Raw genomic sequence first — 11,688 nt, forward strand, 5'->3', positions numbered from 1 at the left:
ACCCCCGATAAGGCAAGAAAACTTTTGAAACTTTTGTCTTTTATTTGTGGGAGCGAGAGTTTTATTAACCATAATTACAAGTAATTCTGGGAGTTTTCGCCCATCCTAAAAAATTAAGTTACCCATCCAATAATTAATATAATTGTTAAGTTTCATCAAGAAATTTAAAGTCTATTCTAAAACCATTCCTTATTTTAAGATAATAACTTATAATAATAATTTTCCGAAGTAAAACAGTTTCCAAAAATGTATAGTTTTAAATATCTCTTGACATGATTTAATTATATTTTCATTTTCTAACACTTAACCATAAACACTTTTTGAACATTCCAATGTTTTTAACAATATATTCTCCACTTAATTGCCTTTGCTTAAAACTACTATAAGCAATTGCAACATGTTTCGAAAGTATTTTCCCCAGATCTTCCGCCTGCCTAAGATGATTATAATTATAAACCAAGGCAAAAACTTTATTTATCGTTTTCAGTTCACTTAAGGCCTCTTCTCCTAATTCTTTGCTCATCTTTCTCGATTTTCACTTCGATTTCCATCACAATTCAAGAATTGTTGCCAAGTTCCATACAACTAGTTGTGTATTTTCATTTCGGGATGGCCCACAAAAACAATTTGTTTATGAACAAAATGTATTTTCAGGGCGACCGGGGAGGGCGGGAAAATGTATTTTCATTGCGTTTGATATGGGAAATAATTTACAAAATAAATTAAAGCCATCTGGCATTAGCAGATCGTTGGTGGGCGCGTCTTCTTCAGCGGAATGTGATCCATGAGTGGAAAGTTCCAGTGGCAAAAACCGAAACTAAACTCTAGAAAAACGCTTCCGCCATCGCTGAGCGGTTGCCAATTAAATTCCGGGCACATCGTTTAGTTAATTAAGCCATCTCAATCAGGGAGACTCAAAACTCTGCGACAGACTCTGAGACATTCGCCGAGTGACAGCGAAAGAACAACAATAATACGAGTAGTAATGCAGAGAAAGAGGCATTCGCATGCCATAAATTAAAGAACAAATTATGTAAATCGCCAGCGAGGAAAGCACATAAAGCAGGCGAAAGGGGGGAGGGAGAAGGGGGGAGCAGACAACCCACAACGATGACGACAAGAAGTCACCCACAGCCCACAACTGCAATTGCAATTGCGGAATTAACTGCACTTGGCAGTAGCTGAAGGGGGCGGGGCAGTGGCCATACTTGGATGGCAGGCAAATTAAAAACCCAATGACGGCACAAAATCATAAACAAAGCAGTTGAACAGTTGAGCTCAACTGCTCAACTGCTCAGAGTTAAGGAGTTAAGGAGCAGCCAAGTGGAGGGGAGGAGTTTCCAAGTGCCACAGACAGAGGCCATCTTCCGATGGCATAAAAGGTACAAAAGTAGCGAAACAAAGACACCCTTGGGAATACAAATTCAGCGAGGCTTTACATTTAAAAGTCACTTCATAAACTCTAAAACCCAACATACCCGGCAGCAATGAGGTACATTTTGTAGGGAGTAGTATGGGCGACAGACTGAGCTTTCACTTTGCCGGCGACAATTAATGTGATTATGTTAATTAATTGCCTTGATTAAATATCAAAGCATTGGACAACTGACGCTTGATGCAGCAATGAAACAATTTCTATTTGAAATGTATTACCTAATGAGTGGAAATCCGTTTTATAAGCCATCGGAATCCGGATTGTTCTTAACCTTTTAGCTTGCAAATAGGTTTTAGTAGATTTAAAACATCTGGGGGCAATTTTAATAATATTTACAATTTCTAGTTAGATTGGAACATATGTATGCACCACGTACAGCTCACTTAAGCTGGTATAACGTTTCATAACTTTTAATATGCTGTTTATTAATCCGTGTATTGTTTAAATTAATACCAACCCCATAATATGTTTTGATAATCTCTCATAGGACCCTTTACATTCACCCTCACTATCGCGCTGCTCTTCAACCATATAATTTACCATGGCAAATGAACAAATTTTCAATTCAGTGTCCTTCCACGGAGTTTATTAAATACATATATCCATAAATAACGATGCCGGAACAACAATGCCCGCCGGCTTCATGTGCGTAACCCCCAAAACGAGCCTCATAAATGGCAATAAATGTCGTGGCACTTAAGGGTTAAAAACTCGACTCGAAAACACCCAAAGAACTATAGTACAGAGTTCAAATCAAAAGAGCAGATTGCCAAACGGCCCAGCGGGTGATCGGCGCAAGAAAAAAAAAGGCATTAGAAATACCCCCTAAACTCCAGCTGTTGTTCTTCGCCTCGTTTAGTTTGCTGGCTGTTTATGTTAAACATGCACTTTCGATTTGGCATATAATTTTTTAATACTGCCAAAAGATCGTTCCGTTTTGCGGGGTGGAGGGGGCCGCCACCCGCTGTTTTGTTTGGGTGACAAAAATGTCAAATGACTGTACACAGGGAGAAATATTTCAGCATTGCCATTACTGTTTTCTATGAAGATCTGGGATAAAAGAAGCTTATGTTCATTCCCATTCATTATATTTTGCATAAAATTATCTAACATTTTTTCTCCAAACTCAGTTGGATGGCACATCATCCACTTTTATAAACGAACTAATCACTTTTTTCCGAGTACAAAAATGTTTATAAACAAAAGAAGAAGCGAAAAGTTCGCTGGCTTGAGGTTAAAGCTAATGCTGATGCCAGCGAAACGTCCTCCCGGATCGTCAGCTGCTGTCAAGGTGCGAGGAGACATCTACTTAGCTCCTGTCAGACATTTTCATATTCATGAGGCTCCATCTCCATCTCCAGCTTCTCCTCCTTCTTCGCCTCCACCTCCACCTCCATCTCAATCTCCGGTTCCTTTCTCCGGCTGTAATCCCAGCTTCTCGCATTCGCCTCGCCCGATTCTCGAACATTTTTCCACTGTCTCTGGATGACGGGAACGGGCAGATTGTGCACGTGTCAATTGAAATGAATGTCGCCTGGCGTCCCGCAGTCGCTGTCCTCGTCATCTCAGCTCCCCCTTCTCATTCCATCTCCATCTCCTTCCGTTCCGAATCCCTCCCTCAGAGTCACCCACTCCAGTCCGCGGAACAACTGCGTATGACTAATCTTTGACGGTGGCTTTTGTTGTCGTCATCGTCTTTGCCAACGAAATTGTCAAGAAACAAAAGGCAGTTGTTTGTGCTGAGGTGGATGTGGGAGTCGCCCTTTGTATGCTCGGCTGGAAAGTACCCTCTAACGAGAGTGTCACCAGAATAGCTAAATTTGCATCTTCACATGGAATTCCTAATTAGTTCATTACTTATTAAATGCATTTACAAAGGTGTGCCTCAGTTAAGGTACATGTGAGTAGAAATGATTTTTTAAAAAGGGTCTGAAAAAATATATATAAATATTTAAAAAGACTAATGATTTACCCTTTCATCCATTACAGAGGTATAAGATAGATGCATGTATATTTGACCTATCTTCAACATATGTATATCTAGCATACTTCAAGTGTAATGAATATTGCTAACAATGATATGATATGACAATGGAGTTATATTACTGAAAAATGCGCCTTTCAAATTGGCTCTCAAAATATGTTAGCTTATTTGCATAAAAGTTTCCCCACCTAATCATATGTAATACGTATGTTGACATATTACACCCGACTGCCAAACCGCCAAGCACTCAAATACAAACCCTTTTAGCTCCTTCAAGGATAAGCTTCTTCCCAGCTGCATTTTTGCTCTCGATTCCAATACCCTGAATCCATTTCCCAGCCCTTTGAAGCCCTTCGAGATACAAATACGTACTTTCTCCACATGCACTTGGGCATCTATTGACTGGGAGTGCAGCATGTCACAATGGCAGCACAGCCACCGGAGAATCATTTGGAATGCTAAAGGCAAATCCCAAATACCAAAAACCGAAACCAAAACCAAACCGAAACCGACACTGAAACCGAAAAATACAAATACACGACGACGAGTGGAGAGCGCAGAGCGAAGAGAGAAAAATTGCGTAGCAGTCGAGCATTAAACCCCTAAAGACACCCTTAAGCACCCTCAAGTATTTACATTTGAATTTCACACAAATAAACTCGTCGACTGCCAGTCGATGTAGATTCCTACCCATCAGCCGTCCATGGCATCCCATCCCATCCCATGGTATCCCATCCCATGGCACGGCCCTCGTTTGATTTTTTCCTTGCATTTCTGGTCTGGCGGCACGGCATCCCTTTTTCGTATTTCGGCATCAAAATTAATAATAACAATAAATTGAAAATGGCAGACCGGCAGAGCGAGTGGGTGCCAGGGGGTGGAACGGGAAGCCGACTTATAACCAGGAGGTATTGTACCATTTTACGAGTGCATGCAACAGATAAGGAAGGAATTGTAGTAGTTCTTACAACTTTCAATATGCAAGCGTGTCAGCAAAAACTCATTAAAACGTTAATAAATAGGAGGGGTGGAAAAAATCTTTGAGCTTTACTTTTAATCTCTAAGACAGCTAGATGATTTTGTATGTATTTCATTATCAACAATTTAAATAATTAAGAAATTTTAAGATTCCACAGAACTATCTGTAAGTCAAATGTAAAATCATAATAAATTAAATATTTTGTTTTAATTACATTTTGGCTTATAAATATTATGAGGTTCCAATCCAATCTCTGTTTAACTGGTATTTTTGTTAAAAGTTAAGTTTAGCCCTATTAATGTGACCCCTGCTGTGCGTATCTATTCTGCCCGACTGTCTGTCAACATTTCGCTGCGACCGTGAGTGTGTGTGGTGCTGGTGGTTGACGGCTTTTTCGGTTTCCATTGCAATTGCATTTTCAGCACACAAAGTGGGTTGAGTGGAGTGCAGGGGAGGTGGGAAGTGGGCTGGGAAGTGGGGTGGGTGCTGGTGCTCATACCTCCATTTGACACTTGGCCAGCGTGTTGCCATTTATGCTTTTCCATATTGATTTTCCCAACCGCCCCGTCTCTCTTCTTCCTGGCTACCCGTCTTTGTCCGAAGTGCTTGTGTATTGAATTCCAAATGAATCGATTAGCCACGTTGCCTTCACTTAGCCCATTGATTTGCCATCGTTGTTGTCGCTTTTGTTGTGCTATGCTGTTCTCTTTTCCATTTCCACATCCACTTCCACATTCACTTCCTCTTCCTCCCTGGCCCTCTTACCCCTGATTGTTGTTTGCTTTGCCTTGCATTTAATTAACTTTTATGAGCATTTCCCATCTCTGAATGGCAACAGTACTTGGCTGAATTACCTGAGATGAGAGATACTTCGAGTGCGACTGCCCCATCGATTTGATAAATCGGTGGTTTATTCAGTGGATTATTACACCAAAATTAAATAGTTATGGGGGTCAATTTACTGGGTAAGAAGAGCACCTCTTCTCAAAAGGGTTTGAGTTTAGTAATCAGTTAATTCGATTGCCAAAGGTCAAAGTGAGCATTCAAATAAAAGCATTAACCTTTTAATACCTCTGTGTTCATTCAGAATGGCTCATTAAACTAATATTTCCTAAGCATTGTGGCAGAAAAGCAATCCTTAGAATAAGAGAACTAATGTTTAAGCTTTATTTGAATACATCTAATTTTCTATAGAATAAATTTGCTATAATTTCCATGTTATCTCAAATACACAAAGATCTTGGATAGCACATGCCACAATTATAAGCAAGTTCCCGTTGCTAATCAAACTCGATCAAACACAATTTTAACAAACTGCTGCCCAAACCGTTGGCCAATTAAGACTCATTTCAATTTGCAAACGATTCCAACTGGCGCAACACAAGGACTCAAGTATCTGCTACCCTATAGCATTTCCTCAAGGACGACAATTTGAAACAATTTCCTTTCATTATGCCTTCCAATTTTCCCTCGCTGACTTTCAACACTTTTAATTTGCTTAGGCTGCCGGCACTCAGGCAGTCGGCAGTCAGGAGGCTGGCACAAATCGCATCGTTCAGCAGATCGCCTCGAGCTCCCTTTTCGAAGCAGCGATTTCTCGGGGTTTGTTGCGGATTTGGCTGGCAAATTTTATTAGCCTGTCCTGGGGGCTCGACTCGCAAAGAGCAGGGCTCAAGGATAACCGTGGCCAGGCGCTCAGCAAAGCCAGAACCTAAACGGATCTGGACGGGCGGCGAAGCGGGAAACCAACCCCGCCATACAAACAACATCCGCACCACCATCGACAACACCACCACCATCGCCATCGCCACCACCGTATCACCACCACAGGGCTCAGTGAGTGGTTTGACATTTGTGCTGACGCGCGAACGTATGCACACAAGGATGTGGACCACGGCGATAAGAGGGATGGGTTTCGGGAAGAGTGATGAGGATGTGCACGTAGCAAAACGATTCATTAGTTTGAAATATTTGCTTCCCTGCCAAGTTAATTACCTAATTACCCCATTCAAATACGCCACATTTGCGATAGCAAGGCAACACTTGTAGTATTAGTGTGACCAGGTGTACAAATGATTCAAACTACAATCAGTTTGTGTAATGATCTATTTTCTCTAGAGCGGTATACATACATTGTACTTACAGCAGTGTGCCTTTAAACAGGAGTAGCTTGCTGCCTTAATCTCAAACGAACATTTAAACGAGGACAATTTTTCTTTCTGTGCCAAGATGTAGATGTTAAGTCTGAGGGATTGATGCCTCGCCAGGGTTGGAAGTTGCGCCGATAATCTCGATAATGAAGTGACTTCGCCTGCATGGTCATGCATCCTGTTTGGCTTCCTTGTTTATCTCTCTCCGTCTGCGCTTCGATATCCGGCTGGCATTCAGCATCCAGCATTCAGCATCCCAGGATCCAGGACTCAGCATTCCGGATTCGGTTGGCAAACCCTTAAGTGGTGGGTTTTTTTTATTCGTGCCCGGTATTTACTTGCCTCTCTACCTCTTGCCACGCAGACTTTTGACCATTTTGCACGGAAATTGAATTTAAATTGGACGTTTTTAACCCCGGCGTGCGATAATCTCAAGTCAATACACAGAAATCTACATGAGACTGGGACCGTGGGTAAGACGGCTACCGAATGCGAGACCCTGACAAAAGGTATTGCGTAATACACGGGCAACTTCTCCGCTCTGCGACTTATCCTCCGTGGCAAATGTTCTTTTCAAATTCTATTAGCAAACAAATTTACTGAAAACCAAACACAAGAGCCCATAAAGAGGGTTGCTGGGAGGTAGGGAGGGAGGTTTTCTCGGCCCTCTCGGTTAGGTAAGACCATGACATACAACACGTTATTTGGTGTAGATAAATGAGACAATTGTTCCATCTAATTATCTGATAATGCCAGCGATTTCAATGATAATGAAGCGATCTCACCGCGTAGCAATGTCGAGCGAAGCCGAACGAACAATGGGAAAGGCAAACAGCCCTTTTGGTTTTGGGTTAGGGAATTCCTCGAAAGATTCCAATCCAAATGTTTGTTTAGACAGAATTGGTTATGAATAGAGCTTTGAGCATGGCATGAAGTTGCGATGAATTGGCTTAAGTGAGATGGATCCAGGATCGCAAACTTTACAAATTGGTTGATAGATTATTATTTATGACTCGGAAGAATAGGTAGGTACATGCTTGATCACTTAAAACTGATTTCAGGGATTGCATTAAATACATATTTTTATAAAATTATTAATATCAATTTATTTGTAGTTTTTCATACATTTCGATTTCAACTAGGTGCGTAAAAAATAATATCATATATTAAACTTTTGTTCACATAATTTTTAGTATTAGGGTCACACTGCCACGAAAAGTGTGCACAGCTTTTAATATCAATAAGGATTAAATTTTGAATTATTCTTCCCTTAATTTGCTGAAGTGCGTTTTACAGGGTATTTTCTCCCTGCATATGTTCTTTGTTGAAAGTGGGTATCTCGTCGCCTCTTGAATACTAATTCCCTTTCACGTCCACCGAGTTTGCTTATTGCTTTTCATATTTTTTGTTGGTCCTTCGTTTTTGTGTTTATTTTTGTCCATTTTTTTAGCTTTTGCGTTTTGCGTGTTTAACCCTTTGAGGTTACATTTGGCGTGTGTTCGGGGACACCCCACACCCCCCGATATCGGGCAAAAAAGGTTCGTATTTGGTATACGCACCATAAAAAGTAAGCGAAAAAAGCGGAAAAGGATTTCTTCGACAACAAAACAAGCGAAACCGATGAAAAGTAAAAGGCCAAATAAAAATACATGAATTTCTAGGTATATACATAAGTAAATGGCCATGCGTTTATATACGTTTGCACACATACAATATCCTCGTTCATTTCTTTTTTTTTTTGGTATATTTAATCGCAAACGATGACGCAAAAAGAGTTCAAAGAAGGCAGGCATTATGAACCCCGAAGTAACCCCAACACCAAAAACCATAACCAGACAAGGGGCTGCTGGCCAAAAGATGCTGAAAGCTGGAAAGGGGTGGAAGGAGGTCTCGAAGGGGTGTGCACAACCCACACCTCACCTCACCGAGGACATTTAACCCTTACACAGTCGGGCAAACATGTGCGTCGCAGGGAAGTTATTATTGTGATTATGATGATTGCCGTTCAAATAATTTCGAGTTTGAGCTTTGACTTGAAAGAGATTCCGTTTGGCTGCCATGATCTACCCCCTCTCGACTTGCCATCATCATGCAAATGACTCAATGAATGGGAAGTACATATAAAACCGACCTCTGAGCCGGAAGTTGTTCAGGTAGTCAAACAAGGATGTTCCTTCGATAAGACACCCTGTTTTGATCGCCGGCGAGAGCGCAACAGGATGTACATTAGGAACCGCTAAGAGTCCAATAAAACGCTACCCGGGGGATATCGAAAATAGAAAGAAGAAAGGCCGAGGGAAGAAAGAAGTGAGGGAAAGTAGTAAAGCCACCACCGAGGATAAAAATATAGGTGCACTAAGAAGAAGCCGAATGGATATACCTAAATGAGAACAATCGGTTTGCAATGTAAAGGTTTTTGCCTGCAGAAATCTAAGTCTGTCACTGGGAATAAAATTGGAAGGAACTTATTTGCAGTATTTAGAAATTATTTTAATTGTATAAAGAATTGCACTGAAAAGTACACTTTGTTATAAGCAATGTGTTGGACAACTTATAATACCCACTAACATCTCAAATTTCAATATTACATACAACATATGTATCAGCACTCAATCATTTGAGACTATAAATGGGCACCTAATATAATGTAATTATGGAAATCCCACGAACAAATCATAAAATAAATGTTACAAATTGTTCATTTTCACTAATCTTTAATTAAGTACCCATTTTTCGCGGTGTAGATAGGATCAGTACCCACTAAAACCGAACCGCACAGGGGCATCGGTAGTTCGTAGGCATGTGAAGAGGCTCGAAGGCCTTTTGTCAACCGGGGAACAACAGAAGCCTCGAGTAGGCACAACTGCGTCACCGTCAAGAGTTGGCTAGACAGGATAAGCAGGAGCTGCAGGAGCAGAGGCCCAAGGGTCGAGGGGCAGGAGGACTAAGGACACTGAAAGGCAGTCAACAAACGGCAGACAAAACAGACAATTATCGGGCCACGCAGTCATGACACTTATATCATGTGTGTAAAGCGATATTCCGGGCCATGGAGAACATCGATGGAGTGGACTTGAATGGAGTGGAGCGTGCTCTCTTTGTTCCGCGAGTGTACGAGTATCTGTGAAACTGGCTCTTAATTCCTGTCTATATCCGTAGCTGTATCTGTATCTGTATCTGTAGCTGTAGCTGTATCTCCACAAGCTGTGTTTGTAGCTCCATCTGTGTATTTGTGGCGTATCCTTGACATTCGCCGTCGTTCCGCCTGAGGAGCTGCGAATTCTTTGCGCCCAGAGCTTCTCGTTTGGTGAGTGGTGCGGTTTATTGGTTTGTAATAAGCTCTTTGAAGTGTTTAATTGAAGCTTTTGTTAAGCAATTAGACGGCAAAGTGAAGTCGCGTCGAGGTGTTGCCGCCTATTGGTAATTGCCCAACCTAAGTGCTATCTCCGTTTATTATGATGAAAGATAACGTTTTATCGGTGCTGGGGGAGAACTTCACGAAGCGATGTGGAAAATTGGGATAGGGGTGAACTGATTTTTACCTAACCCAGCCAGCCAGCCAGCCAGCCAGCAGCATTTCCATCGCATACTCACTCACCTTCCCTCTCCTTAAATATTATTTATTGTAGCCGCATTTTATTTTTGTGTATCTATGGAATGTAAGCAGACAGCCGATTGCATTCGAGCATCTTCCACTGCAACGGCGGCGGCAGCTTGTTTTGTGCCAGCCGACACAGCGATACAAAGATACAAAGATACACGGATACCCAGAAAAATGCCCAGATACAGATACATTAGCTCGTAGGCAAGCAGTTGGGTAGTCACTCAGATTCAGATTCCGATTTCGATTCCGAATCCGAATACAAATACGAAAGCGTTTCAGCGTCGCATGCAAACGCAAAAACAAAACCAAATGGAATTATCATTGACCGCCGATCATGATCATCATCGCGATGGAATACAAACACCATCGTCATCTGCCTTCTATCTGTATCTGTAAATGTATCTGTATCTGTGTGCGCCTTGGAGGCAATCTGCTCTACTATATCCATCTGCCCTGATATGATCGCAAACTGACTGATCTATTTGGGCGATGACTACGTGAGTGGATTATTCTGTGACGGCGGTGATTTTTGAAGGTGGGAACTTAGGGTTTGTTTGGATTACCTTCATTAGATGACAAAGAAGAATCACTCACCGTATAATTTGGAAAAAAGGCGGTTAAGTGCGTTTTCTGTATAATTTGGTCTAAGTTGTTCACTTAAAATTAATAGTGGTGCTCGACTGTTTATTCAATTTTATTAAAATTAATAATGGCAGAATTAAATTTCATTAAAGTGTTACACTTTTTCAATCAGTTTATTATGAATTTTTTTTTAATTAAACGCTATTAAATGCATACTGCAAATTTATACTATTAGTTTAAAATGGTCAATGTAAAAGGTTTAAAGATTGAATGAATTCAATTTACTGATTAAATGGCTCTTATGATCTCCCATTTCTTAGACCATCTCTAACTTCGGTTTTCCCATCACCACGCATTTTTCCGAAGGAATTTTCCTCTCTGTTTGTTGTTGCTGCCGCTGTGTTGTACTTGATTGTGGCATAATTTCTCGCTCGCCTCCATTTATACAATCCCTCACTGTCCGTCTCTATCGCTCCCCTAGCCCCATCCCCCTCGCACTCGCCACAACCAAGTGCAACGCATAAATTTTTTATTTGTTTGGTATTCATCTTATTTCGTTTAATGTATTTTTATTTTCAGATTTTTTGTTGGCCTGTGTTTTCCATATTTTTTTGTTCAGCTTGTTTGGTGTTTTTAAGGTAATTTTGTTGGCGAAGAGGGCCAGTTGTTGTTGTTGTTTTTGGTGTTGTTGTTATTGGTGTTATTGTTGTTATTGCGCATAAGTATTTTGTGTGTTAATTTGTTCGTCGTTGGTGTGGTTGACGGGTTGGTTCAGTCATTCAACTATATAAAGTATTGTCGTTCCTTCTTCCTCTGATTTATTATTCGTTTCGTTTCGATTTCGTTTATGTACAACGCACTTTTCACGTTGTTGTCGTTGCTTTTGTTGTTGCTGTTTCGGTTGTTCGTTGTTGGTTGTTTGTTTGTTGTCGATCGTTGTTTTTATTTATCGCT

This window comes from Drosophila yakuba, chromosome 3L, assembly GCF_016746365.2.
Source record: "Drosophila yakuba strain Tai18E2 chromosome 3L, Prin_Dyak_Tai18E2_2.1, whole genome shotgun sequence".
In the NCBI taxonomy this organism is placed as follows: Eukaryota; Metazoa; Arthropoda; class Insecta; order Diptera; family Drosophilidae; genus Drosophila; species Drosophila yakuba.